The following is a 10379-nucleotide window of genomic DNA, read 5'->3' as shown; positions in this document are numbered from 1 at the left end:
GTGGGAGTGGGTTTTCAATTGTTTTGGTAGAGAATTCAAAACAACACTGTAGGTTGGTGAAATATGGCGTCTCAGTCCACCACCTTGGTTAAGAGATGGTTTTTCCACCTTGACATAGATGGCTTCTTTAACAGCCCTTTTCAAACGAACGGTCTTCCCTGTCCAGGATATGCAGCTTTTCATCCTGAAAGGAGTGTTCTTTGTCCTTCAGCAAATGTAAATGGACCGCAGAATCCTGTCCTGAGGAGCTGGCGCTCCTATGCTGTGCCATCCGTTTGTGTAGCAGTTGTTTAGTCTCTCCAATGTAAAAATCCCTCCACTCCTCTTCGCACTGGATAGCATAAACAACATTACTTTGTTTATGCCTGGGAGTTTTGTCCTTTGGGTTGACCAACTTCTGCCTCAAGGTGTTGGAGGGTTTGAAGTGTACCTGAATTTTTTGTCTGTGGTGTGTTTTGTTGGGTTGAAATGGGGATTAAAGAAGCCATTTATGTCAAGGTGGAAAAACCATCTCTTAACCAAGGTGGTGGTCTGAGACACTATCTTTCACCAACCTACAGTGCTGTTTTGACTGAAGCCTCAGTCCCATGTTTGAAAATGTGACTCCAACGACACGCAGATGACAGGGGGTGGTAACGACTGTAGGCGAAACCATGTTAACGACTCAGTTAACGACTCTGATTTGAGTCTTCCTCCACAGTGGCTTAAATTTCTAGCTCCGTCCACCAAATAGTTTAGAACGGAAGAAGACTTTCAGAGGAGAGGTGAAACGTCTTCAAGCTCTTCAACCAGTCAGTTCTCAGGAAGTGAAACTCAGACAGTCGTTGTCACTGAGAGGAGAAATGGCGCAGAAAGGAGTTCAGCTGGACCAGGAAACCTTCTCTTGTTCGATCTGTCTGGATCTACTGAAGGATCCGGTGACTGTTCCCTGTGGACACAGCTACTGTATGAACTGTATTAAAACCCACTGAGATAAAGAGGAGGAGAAAAAAATATACAGCTGCCCTCAGTGTAGGCAGACCTTCCCAGCGAGGCCTGTCCTGGTGAAAAGCACCATGTTAGCAGTTTTAGTGGAGGAGCTGAAGAAGACTGGACACCAAGCTGCTCCTGCTGATCACTGCTATGCTGGACCTGAAGATGTGGTCTGTGATTTCTGCACCGAGAGAAAACTGAAAGCCTGTAAGTCCTGTCTACAATGTCTGGCTTCTTACTGTGAGAAACACCTGCAGCCTCATTTTGAAGTGGCTCCATTGAAGAAACACAAGCTGGTGGAGCCCTCCAAGAAGCTCCAGGAGAACGTCTGCTCTCGTCATGATGAGGTGATGAAGATGTTCTGTCGTACTGATCAGCAGTCTATCTGTTATCTCTGCTCTGTGGAGGAACATAAAGGCCACGACACAGTCTCAGCTGCAGCAGAGAGGACCGAGAAGCAGAGAGAGCTGGAGGTGAGTCGACAAAACATCCAGCAGAGAATCCAGGACAGAGAGAAAGATGTGAAGCTGCTTCAACAGGAGGTGGAGGATATCAATGGCTCTGCTGATAAAGCAGTGGCGGGCAGTGAGAAGATCTTCACAGAGATGATCCGTCTCATGGAGAAAAGACGCTCTGATGTGAAGCAGCAGGTCAGATCCCAGCAGCAAACTGAAGTGAGTCGAGTCAGAGAGCTTCAGGAGAAGCTGGAGCAGGAGATCACTGAGCTGAAGAGGAGAGACGCTGAACTGGAGAAGCTCTCACACACACAGGACCACAACCAGTTTCTACACGACTACCCCTCACTGTCACCACTCTGTGAATCTACACACTCATCCAGCTTCAATATCCGTCCTCTGAGGTTCTTTGAGGATGTGACAGCAGCTGTGTCAGAAGTCAGAGATAAACTAGAGGATGTCCTGAGAGAGAAATGGACAAACATCTCACAGAGAGTGACTGAAGTGGATGTTTTACTGTCACAACCAGAGCCCAAGACCAGAGCTGACTTCTTACAATATTCATGTGACATCACACTGGATCCAAACAATGCAAACACACAGCTGTTATTATCTGATGGGAACAGAAAAGTAACAAACATGGGTAAAAAACAGTCTTATTCTAGTCACCCAGACAGATTCACTGATTGGTGGCAGGTACTGAGTCCAGAGAGTCTGACTGGACGTTGTTACTGGGAACTGGAGTGGAGAGAAAGAGTTTGTGTAGCTGTCGCATATAAGAATATCAGCAGAACAGGAAGCGGGAATGAAAGTGGATTTGGATTCAATGACAAATCTTGGACGTTAGATTGTTACAACAACAGTTATATCTTTTGGTACAACAATGTCCACACTCCTGTCTCAGGTCCTCAGGTCCTCAGTCCTCCAGAGTAGGAGTGTACCTGGATCACAGAGCAGGTATTCTGTCCTTCTACAGCATCTCTGAAACCATGACTCTCCTCCACAGAGTCCAGACCACATTCACTCAGCCTCTACATGCTGGAATTTGGATTGGTTCTGGATCTAGTGCTGAGTTGTGTAAACTGAAATAGACAGAAGTCATTTAAAGGAACAGTGGGTTAAACTTTAATCCTTCAACTTGATCATCATTCATGTTTGTTGCTGAGAGCTGATTGCGGTTACATTGTTCACCTGTCAATCAAACTTTATGGGCGGTACTTTGACATCTTCTCACTTGTTCTGTAAATGTTTGAGTCTCTTTAAATAACTATCTTTAGCTGTTTCTGTTTAGTCACAGAGGCTTTACTGCTCATGAAGATTTTTGTTCAGCTGAACTGACGTTTTCTCTGCATGAACATTTCAACTTTTCTTCACTTTAAATGTGTTTACAATGAGTACTGATTGTTTTTGTTCTAATTAAAGGGTGTTAAGAGAGAAAGCACCAGGCCTTTTCTTTCATGTAGATATTATGTTTTCACCACTACATCTTATTTAGAAAAATCTCAAATTAAATGTATAGAATTATTTATTTTTGTAAAATTAATTTTGTTGTTTGAACTGAAATTGATAAAAAAATTTACTCTGAAGTATGAAGTCAATGAGGTGGTTAATTATTTTCTTTTTCATAGCTGAGATTCTGATCAAGTAGTCTTGACTTTACAGACTTTTCACAGACTGGGCTACACTGTGGTTCAGGGGTTAGTGCTTTTGCCTCACAGCGATAAGATCCCTGGTTTGAATCTGGACAGGAGTCTCTCTGTGTGGAGTTTGCATGTTCTCCCTGTGCATGGGTTCTCTCCAGGTACTCCAGCTTCCTCCAACAGTCCAAAGACAACTCGAACGGGGAAAAATAATGGGTTTTTTTTCTGAGACAGAAAGGTCATGACTGAATGAACCCCTGTCTGTCTGTGTTTATGTTCTTTCTCCCAGGATGCTGCTGTTCTTACTTTAGCGTTTCTTCGTCCGCTTGTTGTCGATTGTTTCAGAAAAAAGTAATGTGTAACGAGTGCTTTTAAATGTCAGTAACTGTAAACGCCGTTATTAAATCTGGAAATGATCCCTCAGATCTCATCGGAGAATATTTTATTTTACATTGTTATTTCAGAGAGTGAAGTGTGTATGTTTCACATTCCTTACGACCCCGCCAAAACAATGGTTCACCGACTTATTGTAACATCATTTATATACATTTGTATATCATTTAGTTTCAACAACATAGTTTTTATTTAAGAATTTAACACAGAAGTAAACAAGTTAAAATAATGATCCAAATACAGGCGACACAGTAGCTGTAGAACTAAACACAGTTCACTAGAAGAGACACACATACATTTCTACGGCCGTGTGCAAGAATGACTCAAAATCACTTGATACCAATAGTAACCAGGTACACAGTGAAAAATAGATGCTCCTAATCACACTCAAGATCTAACTGATACATTTCACAACATTCCCGAAAATAATTCATGAAAAACACAATAAATTAATAAAATCAGCAAAATGGATAAATAAACAAGTAAATACTAAAGTGGGGAAAACATTGACAGTTTAGCATTAATTTAAAATCCTAAAGAAATAAACAAAACTTTCAATAAATATCAAACATTACATTTCTTAAAAGTGTCAACCCAACATAGCATACCTTTAATTCCTCAACCTAGCACCCGGACCAACAGTTTGGTTTAATGTTGTGATGAGCCATACTAAAAAAATATATAGAAAAAGAATTACACGTAATGTCACATAATTTGATACATTAATTTACAGAATAATTTCATTTATTTACATTGGATCCCAATTAGTTGTTACCGCAGTAACAACTATTCTTCCTTGGGTCCATAAAAGCAAAACAACAACAAAAAACATGATTAATCAAATTCACAAAATGAATTTAGAAAATAAAATACAATCATAGACAAATCAAGGACTGAGACAATTCATACAATTCATTCATGAGCACATCAATGGTCAAAACAGCAGTTTACCTAATAAGTATTAAACTTGACTTTTTATACCTTAGCCAATCAAATCTCATACACATTCATAAACATCTGTTACATTCAGACCAAACTGATTTCCTTTTTCAAAAATGTGTTCCTTAATCTCTTTTTAAAACTCATCTTGTTAGTGATCTCTGTTAAATCCAGTGGCAATTTATTCCAGTTCGACATTGCCCTATACATAACAGTTCTCTTTAAAGCATTGGATTTAGGCAGAGGTAATGTGAAGCGCCCAAATAAAGCTTGTCTTGTGTCATAATTATGCCTAACATTTGTCTATGTAAACTGGGATTATAAGTATGTCGTTTTCTTGATGTATAAATGTTTCTTAAAAACTGGACCAGGCTACATGCAAGTCTCTCTTCCACCCTGATCCGAGACAGCGTTGCATGCATCCATTCCACGCTGTCACCCATCAAGCAGTGCAGAACCAGACGAGCAGCTCTGTTCTGAGCCAGCTGAATCTTATTTAGCTCTCGTTTCGAAACTCTCGACCAAACTGTTGGTCAGTAATCGAGGTGAGATAAAACTAAAGATTGTATTACTTGTTTTATTGTGTTGTCTGTTAGGAAATAGGCATTCTTCCTTATAATAAAAATTCCTCTGCTCATTTTTGCAAGTATATTGTTAATGTGATTTGTCCATAAAAGTATTTCATCAATTGTTACCCCCAACAGTTTGGCCTCTTTAACCTGCTCGATGGGTTCCCCTTGTAAAGAGATGCACAGCTGTTGATTTGTCCTCAGACCAAGTCTGGAACCAAATATTAAACTCCTGTGATGATCACTGCATATAATAATCAAAACCTAACAGCAAGTTTACTCCTGTTGCTGATGCTGATGATTAAGAGCTACAATAAAACACATCCTAATTATTAAAACCCAACAGAGATGAGTTAATTCAGCGGTAAAACAAAGTGTCACTACAGCGTCCAGTCGTCCTCCTACTTGCTGTTATCCGCGATCTACAAGAGTGAATACATTTAACTTTAGCAATTTTCTTGCATGTTCTTTCATACTGTGTGGATAAAGTTACGTTTTAAGTTTCATTAGATCGCTTACTGAAAGGAAATGTTTGTGATCAGTTTACCTCACGCTGCACTTCCTTGTTCTGCACACAGGTATGAGAGCTTGATTACGTCACCCTTATACTGTACAGCCTCTCCCAGGCTGTCCCATTTATAGAGTAGCTTAAATTCACCATTCCATTGGCAGCTTGCACATTGACTACTGGTTGTGATTTATATCAGCATTATTTACACAAACACACAGAGGTAAGGTACATATTTGGCCAAGGAAGAACGTTAAATTTACAGCGCCTCAGAGAAAGAGCGCATTTGAACTGCACCCTCCATGTTTTCTTAATCTGCCATTGCAATTCCACCATTCATACTCATTCAATAAAAATAAAAATATATTTTGCGGCGTATTCATGGTCTTACCTTTACTTGTAAACAATCAGAGCAAAATTTAAAAATAAACGGACTCAGCCTTCTGTAGTGAACTTAATTCTGCATATAAGAGGAGCAACATCAAACCAAGCATAAACTCTTGACCTTATGAGCCTCACGCAACGAGACGCACGCCCCCTTCAGTTGAGGCAGAGGTACTGACTTTCAGTGCGGTTTAATGTTAAATCAGAAAGACTAAACATGTTATAAACACACGTGAAATACATTATCTATTCTATCTAAAGTTAGGATGTATGATAAAAATGTCTACAAACATTACATTGGTGACAAACAGTAAGAAAGCAAAAGACATACGCTGGACCCAGTTTGTGAGGGATTACACAATATGAGATGAGGCACTACTCGTCAGAGGGTTTAAGAAGATTTTATTTTCAGGTGAACCTTCAGCATCAATATTTTTCTTAACAAATTTTTCAATGGTGTGATGAAAATATTAAGTATTTAGTTTGATCTCTTTTCATTAACTGTGTGCAACAACTTCAGGGAAATGAATAATTAAATGAAGTACATTTTTTGAGACTTAACTTTGATAACTTTATTCTCAGTCAACCGTTTTTAAGCATTTAAATACATTTGAGCAGAATTCAGGAAATATTTGAGAAATATGAAGTCATCATAAAAAAGAGAGAGAGGTCCGCACGCTGTTTCAGCTCCCAGTGAGCAACTTTATGAAGGGCAAGGATCCAAACGCTGCCCTTAATAAAGTTGCTCATTGGGAGCTGAACGGTGTGCGGACCTCTCTTTCTTTTTTCTGCAGGTCATACATTTTTGTCCTGCACCTGTATGCATTTTGCTTGGACGTTTGCACAGTCGTTTTATTTCTAAATATGAAGTCATCACTAAAGACCTGAAGAGTCAAGAAGTATTTAACAACTTAACGTTTCAAATGTTTCAGATGTGGAGCAGGATTTAACCGAGGCTTCATAGGAATGAGGAAACAAAGTTAAAGATTCACAGTGCTGCTCCTCTTCCTGGTTCAAAGAGCTTGATAACCCCTCCCTCTCCTGCCTGCTCTCAAACACAGCCAGCTCCACTCTGACCCAGTATTTCCTGGTTCCCTCCCCTTTAGATCTACAGTTTGCAGATGGGTGTAACCAACACGAGCTGAAGCACAAACACATGGTTTGTAGATCAGTGGTGAATGTAGTAGGAAGTGAAAGTCAGACAGTTGTTGTCACTGAGAGGAGAAATGGCGCAGAAAGGAGTTCAGCTGGACCGGCAAACCTTCTCTTGTTCGATCTGTCTGGATCTACTGAAGGATCCGGTGACTGTTCCCTGTGGACACAGCTACTGTATGAACTGTATTAAAACCCACTGGGATAAAGAGGAGGAGAAGAAAATCTACAGCTGCCCTCAGTGTAGCCAGACCTTCCCAGCGAGGCCTGTCCTTTTGAAAAACATCATGTTAGCAGTTTTAGTGGAGGAGCTGAAGAAGACTGGACTCCAAGCTGCTCCTGCTGATCACTGCTATGCTGGACCTGAAGATGTGGCCTGTGATGTCTGCACCGAGAGAAAACTGAAAGCCTGTAAGTCCTGCCTACAATGTCTGATTTCTTATTGCAAAAAACACCTTCAGCTTCATTATGATTCACCTGCCTTTGAAAAACACAAGCTGGTGGAGCCCTCCAAGAAGCTCCAGGAGAACGTCTGCTCTCGTCATGATGAGGTGATGAAGATGTTCTGTCGTACTGATCAGCAGTCTATCTGTTATCTCTGTTCTGTGGATGAACATAAAGGCCACGACACAGTCTCAGCTGCAGCAGAGAGGACCGAGAAGCAGAGAGAGCTGGAGGTGAGTCGACAAAACATCCAGCAGAGAATCCAGAACAGAGAGAAAGATGTGAAGCTGCTTCAACAGGAGGTGGAGGATATCAATGGCTCCGCTGATAAAGCAGTGGAGGGCAGTGAGAAGATCTTCACAGGGATGATCCGTCTCATGGAGAAAAGACGCTCTGATGTGAAGCAGCAGGTCAGATCCCAGCAGCAAACTGAAGTGAGTCGAGTCAGAGAGCTTCAGGAGAAGCTGGAGCAGGAGATCACTGAGCTGAAGAGGAGAGACGCTGAACTGGAGAAGCTCTCACACACACAGGACCACAACCAGTTTCTACACGACTACCCCTCACTGTCACCACTCTGTGAATCTACACACTCATCCAGCATCAATATCCGTCCTCTGAGGTTCTTTGAGGATGTGACAGCAGCTGTGTCAGAATTCAAAGATAAACTAGAGGACGTCCTGAGAGAGAAATGGACAAACATCTCACAGAGAGTGACTGAAATGGATGTTTTACTGTCACAACCAGAGCCCAAGACCAGAGCTGACTTCTTACAATATTCATGTGACATCACACTGGATCTAAACACAGCACACACAGAGCTGTTATTATCTGATGGGAACAGAAAAGTAACACGCACGGGTCAACAACAGTCTTATTCTAGTCACCCAGACAGATTCACTGATTGGTGTCAGGTACTGAGTCCAGAGAGTCTGACTGGACGTTGTTACTGGGAGGTGGAGTGGAGAGGAAGAGGAGTTTTTGCAGCCGTCGCATACAAGAATATCAGCAGAGTTGGAAGCGGGACTGAAAGTGAATTTGGATACAATGACAAATCTTGGGCGTTATATTGCTACAAATACAGATATATCTTTTATCACTGCAGTGTTGGCACTCATGTCTCAGGTCCTCAGTCCTCCAGAGTAGGAGTGTACCTGGATCACAAAGCAGGTATTCTGTCCTTCTACAGCATCTCTGAAACCATGACTCTCCTCCACAGAATCCAGAACACATTCACTCAGCCTCTACATGCTGGACTTTGGATTAACATAGGATCTAGTGCTGAGTTGTGTAAACTGAAATAGACAGAAGTCATTTAAAGGAACAGTGGGTTAAACTTTAATCCTTCAACTTGATCATTATTCATGTTTGTTGCTGAGAACTGATTGTGGTTACATTGTTCACCTGTCAATCAAACTTTATGGGCGGTACTTTGACATCTCACTTGTTCTGTAAATGTTTGAGTCTTTTTAAATAACTCTCTTTAGCTGTTTCTGTTTAGTCTCAGAGGCTTTACTGCTCATGAAGATTTTTGTTCAGCTGAACTGACATTTTCTCTGCATGAACATTTCAACTTTTCTTCACTTTAAATGTGTTTACAATGAGTACTGATTGTTTTTGTTCTAATTAAAGAGTCTTAAGAGAGAAAGCACCAGGCCTTTTCTTTCATGTAGATATTATGTTTTCACCACTTTGTACATTTTATTTAGAAACATCTCAAATTAAATTTATAGAATTATTCATTTTTGCGGAATGAATTTTGTTGTTTAAACTTTAATTGATTAAAAATGTACTCTGAAGTATGAAATCAATGAGATTGTTATTATTTTCTTTTTATATCAGAGATTTTGATCAAACAGACTGATTGTGTGTATGAAATGAATCTGTTCATGAAATCATTAATGACATTTTACAAACTTTACTGATCTGATGTTTGAACAAACTCAAGTTTTGCATCATGCGTAAACAAACAGAAACAGGAAGTGTTTTATTCTATTCTATGATTTTAACTTTTGAAATCATAATTCTGACTTTAATTTCATTATTTGACTTTTAACTTATTTAGTTATTATGAAGGAGTATTAGGGCCCCAGTAAGGAGAATTAGTTTTTAGATTTTATGTTTAAAGGAATACATTTACGATAAAAAGTCATAATGTTAGTCTACAGTTAAATCAGAAGAGAAGCAGCCGTCTGTATGACAATGAGGAATGTGGGCATCCTGTCAAGTTATACTTTAGTAGGCTATGTGTAGTCTGTAACACAGATTGACTGAGTATTAACTGACTTGAACAGCAGTTTGACGAAGTCTCTAAATATCTGATTAGTTTTGTTGGAGCTTTACGTATGCAGATATAAAACTACACATTCTTTTAGCACATCAGCATCACTGTGTCATCAGTATCAGGACCCTGAAAACATACTGTAACAAACTGGGGCTTTGATAAGAAAGAACCACACTGACTTGGAGGAAGTTGTCTCTTTTGTGTCAGAGGAAATGTCTTTGAGGTTTTCCCTTTCATCATTTTTACTCAGGCCGCTCTTCTGATAAATTTTCAGAATAATCATGTCAACCATAGCCAAATTTAAATTGATTTACAAATTTCATACAGTTAAATAATGGGTTTATTCTCGTAAATGTACAACTTTAATCTCAAAGATTTTGAAAAAATATGTTTTAAACATGGCCGTAATACTCTGTCGTTAAAGTTATAACTTTAACTTATCACACCAAATTTCAGACCAATTTTTTCATAACATTTCGACATTTCAGTCTCCTAATGTTGACATTATATCTCATTATTTCAGTTTATTATCTCATAATTGTAATGAAATAATAACATTTGTATCTCATAATTTTTTAAATCTCATAATTACTACCTAAGAGAAGTTTTTTTTTATCATCAATGCTTAGCTTTTACGGAGCC

The 10379-nt window shown here is 39.6% G+C and overlaps 1 pseudogene; it reads left to right on the top strand.

Annotated features, from left to right (window-relative positions):
- The first annotated feature begins 827 nt into the window (after positions 1 to 827).
- On the top strand, positions 828 to 9264 carry LOC109979743 (uncharacterized; annotated as a pseudogene).
- The last annotated feature ends 1115 nt before the right edge of the window (positions 9265 to 10379 follow it).

The sequence above is a fragment of the Labrus bergylta genome, chromosome 2 (assembly GCF_963930695.1).
Source record: "Labrus bergylta chromosome 2, fLabBer1.1, whole genome shotgun sequence".
NCBI lineage: Eukaryota > Metazoa > Chordata > Actinopteri > Labriformes > Labridae > Labrus > Labrus bergylta.
This window is presented reverse-complemented; position numbering and strand designations above follow the sequence as displayed.